Source organism: Teleopsis dalmanni, chromosome X, assembly GCF_002237135.1.
Source record: "Teleopsis dalmanni isolate 2A chromosome X, ASM223713v2, whole genome shotgun sequence".
Classification (NCBI taxonomy): domain Eukaryota; kingdom Metazoa; phylum Arthropoda; class Insecta; order Diptera; family Diopsidae; genus Teleopsis; species Teleopsis dalmanni.
This window is the reverse complement of record NC_051848.1, coordinates 7,901,863-7,921,621: the sequence shown is the minus strand read 5'-3', so window position 1 is coordinate 7,921,621 and position 19,759 is coordinate 7,901,863. Positions and strand designations below refer to the sequence as shown.

The window sequence follows — 19,759 nt, the reverse complement described above, 5'->3', positions numbered from 1 at the left end:
ATCGTTTCATCTACATTCATTTTTATTAAATTATTGAGCATACAAATACTTTATAGCGCTGTACCTATTTATTTCAATGATATCAACAAGAAAATAATGCTAAAAATATACTTATATATTTTATGCTAAAAATACCATAAATAAATTATAAGTGGTCTGAACAGATCCAAATTAAATATTATTAGTATCAACAAAGCTTATCAATCGATCTACTTTTGAGTATAAAATTTTTGATTTCTTTGACGTGTTCTTCAACAGCTGATAGTAAGAGTCAAACCATTTGGTTTATCTGCCTTCATCTGCCTCCTGTGAGTTGTTTATACCTTTCGCAAACATTTTTTTGTGATGTAGCCTGGTCACCACAGACCTTCTACAATATTTCCAATAGTTCCCAAGACGCAGTCTTTAATGAACATTTTTGGAAACATATTCTTTTCATTTCGCACTACACAAAACTTAAATACAAAAATTCCGAAATAAAAATTCATACGTCCATACTCAGGTAACGCATACCAGAGACACTCGCAGTTATTTTCTGGATTGGCACTATGATTTCCAAATTTTAACTATATATCCTTATCAAACTTATATGAATTGAGATACAGTATCTTAGCTCAAAATTCACTTTGCTGAAATCCAAAATAAAATCCAAAGGTTTGTTGGGCGAACATTTTATTACTTTATACCACGAAATTCTTACATTACTAACCTAAAACTAATATGTTTAATAACACACTGTCAATTATGACTTAATAATTCGATTTGTTCAAAAAAATATATTTTGAAGATTCCACTTTTTGTTTGGTGTCTTCATAAATACAAACTTGGTTCACTTTTTGGTCTAATTAGCTGGCTTCATACAATTTCCTCAATCTAATGCAAAACTTAGGATTTCTAACCTATAATTTAGATTCTTTTATCTAATTTGGAGTTGAATAATTTGGCTATATCGCACCCAAATGAGAAGAAATGGTTCGATATGTCTGAAAAAAAATGGACTAAAAGTAATTTTTTCGTTTTTAACTTATCTGAAATACATACCATTTCTCATACTCGTAAAAAGACGTAAACACATTTCTCTTCAGGTTATAATTATCAGCGAAATAATTATCGGATATCAAATTTTTTCCTCTCTTAATAATCCGAATTATCACCTTAAGAGTTGGGCGTGAGTTCGAAGTGAGTGCTGTAAATAGTTTTTGATATGAAATAAATTTATTAGAATATGTAATATAATAAAAATAAAGCATACCTATGACTTTTAGTGGTTGCGCAGACTGGAAGCATTAGATCTAAATTTCAACCACTTCCTGTATAAATTGTAAATAAAACTTAGTAAGCGTAGCTGTCAAAATAACTAATTTATTTAAAATCATATTTACGAATTATTCCAGTCTGCAATCACTCAATTTATCACTTCTTGCGTTTCTTACAGGCCTTGCGCTTTGGCTTAACACATCCTTTCTTCTTCTTCTTCATATTCTTATTCTTATTCTTCTTCACGCACGGACTGCAACCCGCAACTGCATCCCCAAATCTCTCTTCGTTTACCGGTTCCTCCTCGTAAATCGATTTTTCTTCGTCCGTAAACGAAGCCCAAGCTGCGCCTCCGATCCTAGCAGCTTGAACCGCTGTTAGCTGCGGATTGCCGTCGGTAAACTTTTTTAGGAAGTTGAAGAAAGCACTCATTTTTATGTTAATAACCGTATAATAACCCAATAAAACTCCGATTATTAAAAAATACTATGAATTTTTAGAGAAGCCAAACTTTGAAACCAACTCCGTATGAAATAAATATGAAATGATAATATCAAATCTTAAAATAACAAATAAATTTTTGAAATCCATATGATATTGTGATTTCTCTTTAAAAATCATGAAAAGCTAAGTAGAAAATTAGTAGCCATTGTTTGCATACTTGTACTCCATTAACACAGTCATGAAAAAATTTAATTATCTGAAACTGAAAAACAACCTAAAATACATAAAATTATCTAGCCATTACTATAGTGGAACTAAACTATGTACTTGACGTATGAGAAATGTACTACTAATTACTTAATTGGCCATAACAACCTATGTAAAATACATTTTTAAAAAACAAATCATGAGTTTTGCATTGACATAGCGCTGTGCCTTGTTCTGCTTTGTATGGCAAGACGTTTCTTGCAAATAATAGCAACCTAGTATTAAGCCATCCACCTTATTTATTGACTTTTATATGTTCCTGAAGATTATATTTACAAGATTTCATTCTGTGTAACGGAAATCAGACAGAAGCTCAGTGAAGAGGACTGGCGGTTTATTTCAGGACAATTAAAAATGCGCTTGTGACATTGTAGGGATAGAGGAAGGGTTATCACAAAGAGATAGTAACTAATTGTGTGTACATTAAAAATAAATACTTTACAGCAATAGTGCCATTGTTTTATACTTATTCGTAATATTTATATATTAAATCATGAAAACTGAATATAAGCAAACTATAGTTAACAGGGAAACTATTTAAATGAACAGTTTTTGAGATATTCTGAATTGTTTAGCTCAATTTTTTTCCAGGTAGACGAAGCATTTGAAACATTGTATCTCGTATGTAAGATGCACCATCTAAAAATTTTGTACATTTTTGAGACAAATAATTGAGATACAAATTTATGAAAAGATGTTTCTTTGAAAGTATAACTTCCACAACAACATCGTCTAACTCTCTGTAAACTAATTTTGGTGTTGTGAAATGTGGCTTATACTGCTAGTGTTTGACTAATTACTAGTGGCAACTAAATCTTGTTAATAATTATATTTTGTAATATTTATTATAAATATCTTACACCCACCTACTTTTAGTGAATATTGAACCCTTTATTAAACGTATTTAATCCTTATACATAATATATCAATACATTATAGTTAACTGCACGAATACATTTTTAAAATTAAAACTTATGATTTGCTAAGAATTACGAGCTTGGCAAAAACGAGGGTATAGCAAGTAGTCCTTTTGTAGAGCAAAATAAATGGTTTAGAAAAATGAAGTCAATGGTATATAATTTTGTATGTTTGTGTGTGCATGCGAAGTGCTTTATGATTCCATTGTATCGTCTTGGACACATTGTGGTAGTTGCTGACCATGACGATACATAGATATATATACCCGTAACTTACACTGCGAAAGCACAGTAAAGAAGATGGAGCGTAAATAATATTACAAATATAAACACCACACAACAACAACACCAGCGGCAACAACAATAATAATAACAATGACAATGAATTAAATTTCAAATACTGCAAAATAACATTTTGCTAAGAGCAACCAGTACGCAACATTAATGTCAAAGATGAACGCATTTCTGGTCAATACGCTAATAAAACACATTACCACCCATTCGCCAGAGCAGTATGCTCCATTCTCATCCACCCAGACGAGCTCACCCACCCACACGTTGCAGTGAATAAGCTGGAGAGGGTATTTGCCGCTGTGTGGCTAAAGGATATAAACGCTTACAAATAGTTAAGGGCAACATTGAATTTGGAACGTTTATTTTCATTCTCGGTTTACTTGCGTATTTCTTACATTTTAAACATTGTAAATAAAATTTATAGATGGCAATAAAAACTCTATAATAGCTTTTAAGTAGGCATTGGGCACAGGGTCTAAAGTTGTCAGTACTGCGAACGAACATTACGGAGGCGCAAATGGAACTCATGCATATGCACAGAGTTAAGTGTAAACTCCTACTTTTCTACTTAAATTGTAATTGATTTTAATCGATATTAAAAAAATCTTAAATCTTATTTTTTTTGCTCTTTTTCTTTAAAACTAATTTATTTGCGATTACAATAATCCATTTTTTAGCCTATGCAAGTTAACAACTTTTAAAATAATTTAATTTAAAATTATAATCTTAAAATAATTTAGAATTTTTTATAAAATTACTGTTTAAAAAATTTTATTATTTAATCAAATAATTTTCGTCATTTTTATATAAAACTGAAGGTTCTTTAAATAATTTAGATTTTTAATTTTTAAAATTACTTTACTTTAAAAATAATTTATAAACTTCAAGAACTTTATTTCATATTTTTTAAATTAAACTGCGGTCTTATTTAGACTTTAAGATTTAGTTCCACAAAATTATTACTCAAGTATGTATTTTAGCATTTCCATTCTGCGGGATATACTAAGACTCATTTAAGAGGGGTATTTGAAAATTAATTAAAATTTCATATGAAAAGAAAACCAATATATCTAGAGAAAAATGCTCTAAAAAGACATTACCAAAATATTTTTGGTTTCAGCAATTTACCGTCCTCCTCCTTTCTTGTATACACCACTAAATATATCAAAAAGATTTTTTTTTTTAATATTTTGAATTAGTAGTTCAAAATGGTATATGGTATAAAATGGTATAGTTATATCATTTCAACTCGAAAAGGTTCTTCTGTCTACCGAAACATTTTGTTATTAATCTTTGTAAGCATTTTAATTCAAAAAATATGTTATGTATTTTTAAGAACCTTCAATGTTACTTAAAAGTTTACTGCAACTTCATTATTATTATTTGATTTATTATTTTTGACTTTTATAATTACGAAATACTGAAAATAAAACTATATTGTTTAATATTCTTATTAATAGTTTCTCTACATTGCATTATAATTACATTTTTAAAACTTATTTTTTAAAAAAAAATTTTTTTCTATTGCTCTACGCCATTTACTATTACTTGAATATCTCATATATAAGTTCTTATTCGAGGATTTTATACTATATAGGATTAATATTTTTGCTTTGCAAATTACAATCAGTTTCCATCTTATAAGTATCATAAATAATTAAGTATTATAAATAATAAAATATTATATATAATTAAATATAATAAATAATTAAATATTAAAAAAAATTAAATATTACAAATAATTAAATATTGTAATTAATTAAATATAATAAGTAATTAAATATTAAAAATAATTAAATATTATAAATAATTAAATATAATGAAAGATAAAATTTCATAAATAATTATATATTATACATAATTATATATAATAAATAATTATATATAATAAATAATTAAATATTATAAAAATTAAATATTATAAATAAATAAATTTTATAAATGATTAAATGTTATAAAAAAATTATATTTATAAAATATTAAGTATTATAAAAAATTAAAATATTATAAAAAATTAAATGTTATAAATAATTAAATATTATAAATAAATACATATTGTAAAAATTAAATATTATAAAAAAATTAAATATTATAAATGATTAAAATATTATAAAAAATAAATATTATGAAATAATTAAATATTATAAAAATTAAATATTTATAAAGATTAATATTATAATAATTAAATATATAAAAAAAATTAAATATTATAAAGAATTAAATATTTTATAAAATATTAAATATCATTAAAAATTAATATAATTATAAAATTAAATATTATAAATAATTAAAATATTATAAATGATAAATATTATTAATTGATTAAATATTATAAATGATTAAATATTATAAAAAATTAAATATTATAAATAATTAATATATAAAAAATTAAATATTATAAAAATTGAATATTTTAAATAATTAATATTATAAATGATTAAATATTATAAAAAATTAAATATAATATAAAATTAAATATTATAAATAATTAAATATTATAAATGATAAAATATTATAAAAAATCAAATATTATAAAAAAATCAAATATAAAAAATTAAATATTATAAAAAATTAAATATTATAAATAATTATATATTATAAAAAATTAAATATTATAAAGAATTAAAAATTATAAAAAATTAAATATTATAAAAAACTAAATATTATAAATAATTAAATATTATAATTGATTAAATATTATAAATGATTAAATATTATAAAAAATTAAATATTATAAATAAATAAATATTATAAAAAATTAAATATTATAAAAAATTAAGTATTATAAAAAATTAAATATTACAAATGATTAAATATTATAAAAAATGAAATATTATAAATAATTAAATATTATAAAAAATTAAATATTATAAAAAATTAAATATTAAAAATAATTGAATATTATAAATTTTGTTTTAAAAGTATTATACTCGTATAAATAATAATTAAAATTGTTTTAATTTAAATAAAACCATTTTAAATACAACTTCTTAATAGGTTAAAAGAAACCTTAAAGAGAAATTTCATTTTAGTTATTGTAGAAGATACAAATAATAAATAAAAGTGAAAAAAAATTAATATTTTATGAAAAATATCTGTTAAATTTTTTAAAAATAATGAAAAGTATTGAAATAAAATGGCTTTAAAAATTAACACAATTTTTTACAATATTTATTTATTTCTTATTATTATATTAATAATTGTACTGTTGAAATTAATTCAGGAACTTAACTAGTACCGATTCGATGTTGATGCACTTATATAGTTGAATTTTATTTAACTTATATTAAGTTAATTTTAATTATAGTGCAGTTATCGGTTAAAGCATTCTGTAGCAGTTGTTTAGATCAATCGTTTATATCCAAAAATTCGGCAACTAAGTAGAATCAGCAAAATTCGGTTCTTGTTTTTCGTTTATAGAATGAAAACTGGAATAAATATACCAGCTATATACTTATGTGTTATTATATATGTAATATGTAAAGAACATATCTATCAACATATCAATTCCAAAAATTTTTGTGATTTCTCAGTTACTATATGATCCCACGAATACTTTCAGGTAATACTAGCGATGGTAGATTGTTCAGCAAAATTGTTATTGATAAAATCAATACTTCATATAATGTAGCAATTATTATTAAACCGAAATTATTTGTTAAACTGCAAGGCTAAAGATGGCTAAAAACAATGAAATTAAAAAAATTATAATTACAAGAATTAATAAATTTTTTTTAAATATTACATATATCATTATTATTAATATAATTAATGCAAACATAATTCAATTTAACAAAGAAAATTTTTTAATTTAAATATCAATTATTATTTAATTATTATTATTTTATTAAAATTCTTAATTTTAAAACGAAATTATTAAATAAAATTAACTTAAAAATTATATATTAAGTAATTGATTCAGTTTTTTTTTTTATTAATATTATTTATATACGAAGTGGTTCCTAAAAAAAGATTAGGAGGCAATTCGTTAGTCAGAAGAACAAAAAATGAGAATGAGAAATGAGTCATTTTCTATATTTCTCGAAACATCTGTTAGAAAAAGAAATTTAGTTCAAAAAAATATTAACAGTAATATTATGTCACATCTCTCAGCTGACCAGGATTGGTTCTTAACTAAGTAAAATCATATTACAACGAAAGGAATACTGATAGATCGCGGGGCGCATTAATATTGGGCGCCATCCCCATGTGGCCCGTAGTCCGTGCTTTGGACAGCCATTATCTAGAGCAGGGCTGTTCAGACCAGATACGATAGCGGACCAACATAAATCACTGTACAGATTGCAGCGCTGACGAAACATATACATACACTCATAGTTGTTTTCGACTTAATTTAATATACGATTATAATGTTAAATTAAGTTTTATTTATTTAAATTCACACTTCACATTTGATACACCATAAAAATAATATAATATAGTTAACAGTACAGCAAAATACAAAATTTGCATAATTGTGGTAGATTAAAAACATCTCGGGCCGTGCTTTGAACAGCCCTGATCTAAAGAATGATGCTACTACTACTGACATTCATTGATAAACTGTAGGACATACAATTCTGGAGATACAAATGGACTATTAATAAAGCAAAAAATCAGTCAACTGGAAAAGTAACCCAATTACTGCTATTCAGTTTTCAACTAAATGATATTTTAAAAAACAAATTCATACTGGATTTGATAATGAATAAACAGCAGACAAAACGACCAATACAAGTCAAAGTCAAACAGCAATTCCACAGACATGCCTTGGTATTGATGAAAAAAATGATTCTTATAGCACCGTCATTTCATGAAAATTAGCACTAAGATACTAGGGTCAATCTATCATCACCGTGGCTCTGAGGAAAATAGTTATTTAGGTTCAAACCTATAAGGGGCGCAACAACGACATTATTCAATGGTTTAATTAAAACAATCGCATTAAACTGTGTAGTCCAACGAAGACAGAAACAACCCTGACGCCAGTTGACTTCTTCCTGCTGTTTATTTCAGCTACTCAATGCTGAATGAGTGACCAGTCTGGTAGTGAAATTAATAAGAAGTAAGATAATAATTCACGAGAGCTTCCGCAGCATTATATACTTAATTTTAGTTGTTATAATATATTTCAAATTCCATTTAATAATTTCGTTAAAACTATTAAAAATAAAAAAAAAATACTCAAAAGAGAAGCGCGTCCTTAATACACTTTATCTCTTTATCCTCAGGAAACTATAATATTAATAATAATAAAATTTTTATTATATATGATAATTAAAAGGAAGTATATTAAATATTTTTCTCAGGTGTGTATAGTAAAACCAAGTTTTGTTATAATTACATATATACATATATTTTCACTGCCACTTAGTTTTTAATTAAAATTGTAAATTTAACAAAAAAGTAACTTTATTTTAAACATATATATATATATATATATATAATTACTTAATTTATTAAGTAGCTTAACACTAGATAGCAAAAATTTGCATTGAAAAAGTTACAAGAAAATACAAAATTATTAAGTTTTTTTTTTTGCCAACTACTTAATGAGAGAAACGTATATGCATTTTGGTTTTAAGTAAAATACAAATATTTTTATGTGAAAAGTTGTAACTTTTCACAAATTATTATATATATTTATATATATATGTTACATACATATGACGGAGTGCTGTGGAGATTTCTTTTAATACTTTTACATGAAGTACAGCAAAAGTAACTTTTCTGTTTGCGCACTTATGTCCTTATCAAGCCTTTAGCTGTGTTGTGTTGTGTTGTGTTGTGTTGTGTTGTGGAAGATACTTCGGAAGTTTATTTGAATTTTACTACGTACATATGTGATACACTCACTTACTTCAACATGGATTTAAATAGATTTTTTACAAAAACAGAAAGCATTGCTCGGATAGGAAGAAGTAGCAAAAAAATTATTGTATCTAACCGAACACACGCCAACGACGTTTTACATGTACAGGATAGGATATTCACGTGCGAATAATTAAATTCCCAACACGACACAACACAGAACACACAACACACAACACACAACATTTTCATCATTATTTCCTTGACAATGTCATCCTGGTAGCTGTTTGTTCCTTCTTTGTCATTTGAAATGCACAAAAGTCATTGTCGCCGTCACGAATTTTTTCTACTTAACATTAAAAAAAGTAAGAGATTGTGTAAGGGATTGGCATTTGGGAATGAAATACAGAGAAATTTCCAAACAATTTTCCGTACAGAACAACAAAGACAAAAAAAATTTAAAACTCATTTAATCTACATTATTCAATTTTTATTAATTATTATTGAAAACGTTAACTGAAGACGTTAACTTTGAAGTCTATACATTACTTTGCATATGTATAGAATCTACAATCCTCTCATTGAAAATATAAAGGCTATTATAAAACCAAAGGAAAGAAGAAAGGAGCTCGAGGCTCGACGCTCGAAACGGTAGTGCATGCAATGGGAGCAGAAACACTCTCTTGAGTGCTATTTTTCGATATATTATTAATTAATTTTTGTATGACATTATACCTATGTTCGATCATTTTTGTGGAAGTGTCGGAATTAAAATTTGGAATCTGGAAGCTTAAACTGATATCTTACAGCAAAATAACAAACACGAATTATAGCTGAACATTATCTCTATATATGTTATGAACATATTGATTAAGATGCAAATGCTGTATTTATAAGTAGATACTTCAATCCACACGAACCTTAGGTTCGTATATGGAATCTATTACTTTTTTTTTTATTTCTTAAACCAATTGATCCTCAACTGCATGCATTGTATTTATTGACAGATTTTATAACGGAGAAATTTTTTTCTAATATCAACTGCTGACGAAATATTTTAGCTTCATCTATTGATATAATATTGACTACGAGATTATACTTTCCCAGCTGAAAAATAAATATAAATGTATAAATAAATAAATAAATATGTAAACATATAAATATATAAATATAAAAATATATAAATATAAATATATTTTCACTTTCTCTAAGTGTGATTAGAATATAAGCCTTTCTTACAGACCTAACAAATATATATACGCGGAAGATGTTTTGGAATTAGTACTTATTTCCTGTTTTTAATAAAAATATGATGAAAAATAAATTTGATTAAATTTGTTAAAAATACATAGATATATACTAACTACTGTGTATATATGTATTTTATGTATTTTATATTTATAGAACATTATATAAATATTTGAACCTAATGTTTTATTAAAACCCAGTTTGCAACTAAATATAATTAATATAATTATTAATAGATCTTTACCAATTTGTAGTATGTTTTTTAGTATAACTTATTTTTTAAATTGAATTCACATTGAAAATATTGTAAAAATTGTCTCGATATTATAGATTGGAAAGTTATATTGATAATTAAAACTTTTCAGATATATTATATTATAATTTTTATAAATTTTTATAATATTTATGTTATATTTGCAATGTAACTTTAATATATCCTTTTAAGTGTAGTTTTTTCCATATATCTATAGAAAATATATTTCCAGAAGATAAATCTATATCTACAGAAAATAAAGATGATATAGACAATTTTTCAAATAAAGTAAAATATCATTATGGTGTCTTCTTTATTTATTTATAATTTTTTAAAACAATTATAACAAAAAACAAAGAAAATAAAGTTTACGTACATCCACGTATATATAAATGATTGTATGAGGCTCATTTTCATTAAACATAATTAATAGTAATTATTAATAACGGCTTATATAGTGCTTTATTAGCATTATTATGTATTAAGTTGAGCTACAAAAATAACTTGATTCAAAGCACGTATTTCAGCAGTAAAAAATCATGACTACACACGCATTCCCGTCACATCAGATCGTACATTCTAGATAAAGACAACAAACAAAGACTGACTTAAGTCACTCACCAAAAGGTGCCAAGCAAGAATTTGCACCCATGCGCCACCTACAGCATCGTAAAAAATAATAGGAATGTTTACATGGATGACATGTGAAGAAACTGCTGCACATTTGTCGTCGGTTGCGTGTAATTAACTATTTTTCTATTTAAATCCAAACTGTGTGTTTTTGACAAATTATTTAATTGAAAATAATGACAACTTGCATGTCATTATTGCTCGCACGAACCAATTTCACTACGTTCCCGTTTTATAAACTTCCTTATCTATAACATACTTAAAATATATCTACATTAACACCAAGCAATGCATATAAATACATTAATCCATTATTTGGTCTAAATGGTGAGAAATGTGGATTTTGGGAATAAACTGCGTCAACAATTCCAACCCAGTTCAACCCAGTTCAATCCAATTGTAAATAATTGTTCGCTGACTTATATAAATATTTGATAGTTTGGTAATTGATAATTACTAAATACTTATGTATATATATATATACACTTATGTACTTACATTATATAATTATTGAGAACTTTTCATTTAGTAAAGATCTAGGATAGCTTTAAAAGCTTTTTTAAAGATCCATTCCGCAAAAACAATATCATTGGCCGTCAGGAAAAAGAAAAACCTGTTTTGCTCTAAGCATGGATTACATGTGACGCTATATATGCACTTATGATATTTTAGTATAAGCATCAGTCTTTCAATTCGTTCAAAGTCGATATTTTCTATTACAAACTTAATCGTTTCCATTTTAAAGTATTTATTTCACAACAAATTTGCTCCTGAATATATTCACTATCTTTTTTTGATGATTGATGATCACTAGCATCAATTTTGCTTAACAAAACAATATTGCCAATATAAATTATTTTTGGAGATTACAAGATTTTTGAAACCACGAGAGCGGGTGTACTTTACATTCAAATAAAAAAGTTTTTCGTATATCATAGTACGTTTAACGCTAATGAGTTACGATATTTGTAAATGGAGAACTATTCTTCTTCTTTGTTGCCATAGACGTAGCAAATGTAGAAAATAGAGTATACATAGAGTATAAAACAACATTTAAACACAAAAAAGTCAAATTGAATCCATTGTTTTCTATAAAGTCTAGTACTAACTTCTATTTTGGAAAAAAATCTGTCACAAATATCCTAATTTCAAGTGAGATATTTTTCAAATAAAGTTTCATGTCAACAAAGGTGAAATGTGTCAGCTGATTTTGTACCACTAATTCAACTTTAAATTATTAAGCAGATTTAAGCGAAGTGATAATAGGTCTATTCCACAAGCTACTCATAATAACTTCGAGTAACATTGTGTATACACAAGTGCTTTCCACCAGCAACATTTTCGAGTTAATGAGCGCATCTGAGAGAGCGTAACATCCCTGTCGAAATTTCAAAATGCTACACAGACTTTACTCGTACATTTTATTTCAAGTAAAATTTGTGTGATGTGTGAATCAGCTGTTTTGGTTTGAATTTAAGTTTTTGTACTTTACACAACGCTGTTCTATAAAAATCTGTGTAAGGAGCGTAATTTGGCACTTTATTTGTGCTACACTGTTTTACTTGAGTTTTACTACGAGTAGCTCGTGGAACAGACCTAATATGGGAAACCGCACAAATAGCAAAACATGCGCAAGTGATTACATGAACGTCCTTTGATACATATATCTTTTGAAATATACACAAGTATCAACTGTTTATTTGTGACTGCAAAAGATGAATTTATATATTTGAATAAATAGCAATAAATAACAATTTATTAATGCTGGAATACGTTGAAGAAAATTATATTGTAATAATGTTGGCAGTATTTCATGGATTAAATTTTATTTTTTCACAAAAAATAAATGCAATACTTTCTTATTCTAAGAGGTATGCATCTTTACAACAATTCTTGTTATTTTCAATGCAAAATGAGGTGAGCTGTCAGTGTGAAATTTACTTTTTGCATTGAAAACCAACTGCAATTGCATGACTTGACTGCAATTACAACATTGCAGTAGTGCCAATTACGCATCATAGTTTTGGAAACATCTAACGAACATGGAAGAGGTATATATTTATATATAATAAAGATGCAATTTTCGCTCAGCTTGTGTGTTTCATTTCAAAAATAAATTTCGTACAGCGGATTTGCGCTCCCGTGAAATTTGCGTCTTTATATAAATACGCACCTCTCCCACGTTTGTAAGATATATACAAAATTATGAGCTAACTACTACCTAAATCTATATTCATATGTATTTATATATATTTATATATATATATATATATATACATGTATACATAAATACATGCTTTTTTATATTTTATGTAAATATATAAAGGTGTAAATTTTCGCAAATACAGCGGCTACAAGCTCTTTCAAATCCGCTGTACGAGATTTGTTAGGAAAATGAAATGCACAAGCTGAACGCATTTCTCTTTGGCGAATTGTGAATTTAAAAAAAAAAAATATTATCGTGTGTATGGTTTATATTATATAATATTATAAGGCATATAGCTTACTGATATTTTTTGTGATATATAAAATATCAATAAATCTCATTTTGTCAATAAATCTCATTTTCATTTTGAATGACATTTAAACAGCTGATATATTATCACTTCGTTATTCTAATAAATATATAATATATTAATAGGATAACTTTTATTTGCTTTTATTCATTACTTATGTATTTACTTTTGCAAACTTTTAATAACGATATTTCAAAAATACTATATGGTAACTTGCATCTCTTCATTCTTTGCTTTCTACGTCTCCACATTATTTTATTTTATAAAATTTTTTGAAAATATTTATCGACCTGTGTTCTTATAATGGTTTTTATATATTTTTGAAATCGGCTATAGCTAACTTTTTATTAAATAATTCAACGTTAAATATTTTTTATATTATTCTATATATTATTCGACTCTCCTTAAAACTTATCATCAGGAACAATCTAACATTAATTAATATTACTAAAACTATATCTACGTCATCCTAGTTTTATAGTAGTATTATTTTCTTTTATTTTTGTATAAAAAAAATTTATCAACTGAAAAAGTAATTAGATATATTTGTTTAATAAAAATTTGTGAACTTGAACTACTGCAACATGAGGCTGGTAAGTTCCACGAGCTACTCGTAGTAACTTTGAGTAAAACTGTGTATACACAAGTTCCTTCCACTAGCCAATTTTCGTGTAAGTTTTACTTGCGTTTTACTTGAGTTTTACTACGAGTAGCTCGTGGAACAGACCTATTATTTCTTGTCGCGAATGGAATTAGTAATAAACACAAAATTGTCGCAACTCCTGAGAATGCGGTCAAGCATAGAAAGAAATATTCGTCTGAATTAAGTACTGATTGCTTTAAGATTGCTTTAAAATCATTTTGAAAGACTTGAAAAAGAAAACAAATGTTAGTAAGAGACCATAACAATCATTTCGTGTATTCCCACAAAGTCACTGGAATCAACTCATGGGAAGGATGTCCCTCATTGCCTACTTTACTATCAACCCGACAATCTGAAGAGGAGACAGAATCTTCTTTCGTCTTAAAGAAAGAAAGAAGAGACAGAAATTCTTCTCTATATTTTGAAATTCGAGAAGGTTCCATTTGTAATCAACTAATAGGTTGTTTCAGTGGTTTCTAATCAAACCTAAATTGTAATTTGTGTGATAGAATCAAAAATTAAAACAATACATAAATAATAATACTAATTTTCAATGTTTATTTTTTGTATTTTTTGCAGAAATAAAAGTTTATCTGTTTATTATTAAATTAGAGAAAGAGGTCGCGGGAAAGGTTTAACTAACACCCGATTGCATTGGTCTATGAAGTAGATTCATTATACGCAATGAATGATGGCATTCAAAAACAATAGGTAAAATAATTAATATTAAAATATTTTTATATACACAAGTAATAGCAAACAGTGACTACACGCGCCAGAATAAGACATTCCATACACTAGTTGTCGCTAGATGGTGCGACTAATTGTTATTACTATTCCTATAAATTCGCAACAAATTCGTAAAAATGTTCAGTTTTAATGTGCGATATCTGGAGAGCGAAACTATTTTACTATACCGCCAAGGGAAAAATTGTTAACTTTACAATAATTCAACGTCATATTTTGACATTTGGAAATGAACGTGAATCATTTTTTAATGCAATGCAAGTGATTTATATATCAAGAAGGTTATTCATAGAGGTACTAGTTTTTAAAAAAATATTGCTTTTGACATTTGATCGCAAAGTGAAAATGAACGACATGTTTCTATTAGTATCGGATTCATCACGTTCGCTACTCAGCAATATCATGGATAGAGCTGAAAGCGTGATTTTTGTATATTAAGCGGGCTATATGATACAGAAGTGATTCTGGCAAGAAAAATGAAAATCCTGTATTGTTGAAAGTGTACTTTGCTGTTGCTATGGAACTAACACTTCAAGTATCGCCACAGTTACCATAAATCATGAATTTCATTTCGTGATGTACGTACTGTCCATATGTAGAAGATATTTGTCTAATACAGATTTATGCAGTCTTGAATTTTACGAGTCATACAACTAATGTTTTCTCTATTTTCACAGATACTTACTGTCCTTATTGAACTATATTATTTAGTTTAAAAATGACATGTATATATCATTTTAAACTCTAATTAAAATGTTCATGTATTTTCACAGATATTTATAGACACAGCGGTATATATATCTCTTAAAAAGCAAACTTATCTAATCGGCTCGTTTAAACTATTTTTGGTGTGGATTCCTACAAAGCTTGTTGGGCGGTATGATTTCGTTTGTATATTAAAATATTTACATATGTATATATAAACCTGTAGTAATATAAAATTAAAATAGAATATAAAAAATTGCCAGGAAAGTATCCTAAACCTCATTAGAAGAAATGTAAAACATTCTAACGAATTAGAGTAAAATGAAATACAAGAAGTCAACTCCTCAAAATACTCGGATAGGATAGGGTAAAAATTCCTTGGTCAAACTAATTTGCTGGTACAATTTGCTTTTTAATGAATATTTTTCTTTCTCCTTTATTTATTTATTTTTTCCTTGTGGTTTTTTTTTTCTTGCTGGGTTCGCTTAATAATATCCTTAATTTTTTCGTTTAAAAAATATTGCCGGCAATTGCTTATCTTGATGATTATCTAAACAGCCAATATTTGCCTTTGTCCTACTTTGCAAAGTGAAAGCGTTTTGCGAACCGATGAAATCAAATCCTGAAAAATTTTGAAAAAGGAAACGCTTTTTCCTGCGGCTAACTGCTCGTTTTAGTAGGCTAAATAATGGCTTCAATGTGGTTTTGTTTTTTTGTTTAGTACTTAACATATATAAGTAACAATGTATTGTGCAGACAAATGACGAAAAAAATCACTAATTATTATCACTGAATGTACCCACAAGCCCTATAACAAGCCCTATTCAGAAGTAACTATGGAGTGAACGACTTTCTCGTTTACTTCAACGCTCTTATAACAAATAATATACAGAAAATTCACTTTTTGACACTAAAAGCATTTCACTCAAAATATTAAACGAGATCAGAGCACAAGGGTTAATATTAGAAGAAGAAGTATCAGGGCACTCAGTAAGTTGTTGGAAGATGCAGTTCATAATTTCAATGAATAAAAGTGAATATCATTCTAACATTAAAAATACAACAAAACACAATACCTAGAGATACTTGCTGAGGTCCTATGCTCCACTGGGAGTTAACGGAACAAAGAAGAAGAGATACTTGTGGACAACAAACGACAATGAAAATCCATTGCGAGAAACATCGTGTAGTGGCTATCATTAGAGGGTCTTTAAGAAATATAACAGTATTTTATTAACTTCTTCGATAATTTTAAACCTACGTCTTCAACGAGTTTACGAAAGTTTAAGTAATTATTTCGTCTTTTACATTTGGAAAATGGAATTGTAAGATTTGGTTCATATACCATATATCAAAGGATAATTTTTGCTTTCTATTTATAGGTACGTATCGTTTACCGCCTATATTCCTGTATTTATATACCTGCTGTATTTTGTGACACTATAACATTACAAAGTATCGAGCATATGCGGATACTGTACCTCGAATCCTCAAACATTGTAAGCTCTGAAAAGAATTATCCGGCAAGTTATGACCGATTTATTGTGACTGTGTGCCAGCAAGCCAGTTAATATTACCTCAAAATGTTTTCATTAAAATATTTTCTTCTATTGAAACGTCAAAAACTTCTCGCTTCGAACGACATATTTTGCTTTTGGGGAGTAAGATTTTTTAAATCGGTTTTTTAATAAGTAATCAAAAGGTGAGTTATGGAATAAAAAGTGGGTAAAAAGTAGATGCTTATAGATTCATAAATATATAAATGTATAGTTGTAAGCAGAATTATAATAAATAACAGCTACTAAGAAAATGTTGTTACAAAAATACTTTCTTATTCTAGATATCCGGAATGAATGGTATGAAGAATCAAAATTCATTCCGTTCAAATCACTGGGTTGGTTGGAGTTAAACATTAGGACATTTAATGACTGAACTCAATCGTGAACGCCGGCGCGGATAAACCCAAAATCAAGCTAGTGAGTGGTAAATGCAATTATTCGTACTTAAATTCTTTATAAGTATTGTATTTTTGAAGTGGACCAAACCTCAGTCCAATTGGATTGTTGCCATTGCAGTTAAATAGCCGGCGTTACTGATGAAGTCCAAGCTGCCAATAATGGACAATGGAGAGGGTTAGCAAGAACAATCGCCTTCTTTGGAAGAGTGTGATTTATATGTAATCTAATTAATGTACCAATATCATTAATTAAATTAACAATAGATAAAGTATAGGTGGCTTTTTTGGTAGGTCCTCACAACGCATTGCGATTTGATACCTTAACAATTGTATTTCGCAAATATTTTGTCAAGGTTGTTAAAATCCGACCATTTTTCCCCATTAATATTTGAATTAAATTGAATGTTAAATTTATTTTTCAAAAGAGAATTTGAATTCAATTTAAAAATTCCAGCATTATTTAATTCATAATATTTAATTTATTTTTGGTCAATTTTAAACGTTTTTTAATGTTGGAAACAAAATATGACGAAATCATGAGACCAAATTGACCAAATGCGAGCAGGGTTCAATTGTGGTAAATTAAATTAAATTTAATGAGTTAACCACATCAAAATGTAAATGGCATTAATAATATTTATTATTTTATTTTAATAAATATATTTAAAAATTTTTTTTTTTGTTTTTGTTTTATGTACTTAATGTTTTTTTTATTTGCAAACATAATTTGTTAAAAATAATTTCAGCAAATATGAGTATTGCAGTGTAAATTACACATTCTGTATCTCAATGTGGTTGTGTGTATCTCAGAATTATGTGCCCAACATAAATGGAAAATGAAAATTTATTGCAAAGTAACTACAGTAATAAATAATAAATATACAAATATATTTTTATTAATATTTTGGTGAAGGATATGCTTGATTTTAACTCTTTAATAATACAAAAATATGAATAAAAAATGTTTTAAGTTGTGAGGTCAACAATATTTAACTTTTGCATTTTTATTTTATTTATTTACGTGTTATGTTTAACTATTAAAAAATTAAAAGTAATTAAAATTGCTATATAAAAGGATTTGGTGTAATTGATATTAGAAGTATTTATTTTGTACTGTGGCCGAATTTTTCCATCAAACAATTTTTTGTTAATCTTGGATTTTTTAAAATAAATCAATATTGGCAAAATAATACCTTCTGCTCAAAAAGTACTCGGATTTTGTAAAGAAAACACACAAATTTAAATTTTATTCCAAATTTATTTTATCTCCTTCAAAATATGCTCCTTCTGAAGCGATACACATATGCCAATGCGTAACCCAATCTTCCATATACTTTTCGTAGGCCCGTGCATTCCTTCGGCGATTGACTTTTAGTTCCTTCAGCGAATTCTCTTTTACCGATTCAATCGACTCAAAACGCTTACCACGAAGGGGCAATTTGAGTTTCGTTAACAGGAAAAAGTCGAACGGATCCAGATCTGGCGAATATGATGACTGAGCGATGACAGTGGTGCCGTGTTTGGTCAAGAAATCGCGTATAACAACAATTTTCCATAGTAAATATCTCTAAATGCACTTGAGGTAGTCTCATATTAACAGCTGCTGTAAAGAAACTAATTGACAGATGGCGCTCAAATTTGTACCATATGTCAAGAGAGGGTGTACCAATAGGGTGGCTCACGTTATAAGGGGGAAAATTAAAAATGAAGTTTTGAATGAGCGCACCCCCTAGGAATATGCCATTGACCAAAAAAATGATATTCCCAAAGTTTTGGAGCAATAGGATTAAAAATGACGTTGCGCCACTCGAGCAAAGTTGGGTTTTCAGGACAAAAAACAGTAATTTTTCAATTCAAGGTCATTTCTTATCTTTGTTACTTGTTTCAACACTTATTAATATATACTCATTTGATAGATAATTAAAATATCTTTTTAATAAGATACAGATGAGCAAAATCGGTTAAAAATTATGCGCAAAACACAATAATTAGTTCAGCGACTGTGCTCTGTTTTCTATTTCATACCTTTTAGCATTACATTAGATGCATTACAACTTCTCAACCAAATTC

General features: G+C 26.9%; 2 long non-coding RNA genes across 2 annotated transcripts; one reads left to right on the top strand and one right to left on the bottom strand.

Annotated features, from left to right (window-relative positions):
• Positions 1–662: 662 nt before the first annotated feature.
• LOC119688050 lies at positions 663–1,796 on the bottom strand. Its single transcript, XR_005253302.1, has 4 exons — positions 1,383–1,796; positions 1,253–1,310; positions 1,042–1,186; positions 663–983 (listed from the first exon to the last, which is right to left on the bottom strand). It is a non-coding gene; the product is annotated as an uncharacterized LOC119688050 (long non-coding RNA).
• A 14,191-nt stretch (positions 1,797–15,987) lies between these two features.
• Positions 15,988–18,114, top strand: LOC119688049. Its single transcript, XR_005253301.1, has 4 exons — positions 15,988–17,057; positions 17,115–17,434; positions 17,573–17,708; positions 17,768–18,114. It is a non-coding gene; the product is annotated as an uncharacterized LOC119688049 (long non-coding RNA).
• The last annotated feature ends 1,645 nt before the right edge of the window (positions 18,115–19,759 follow it).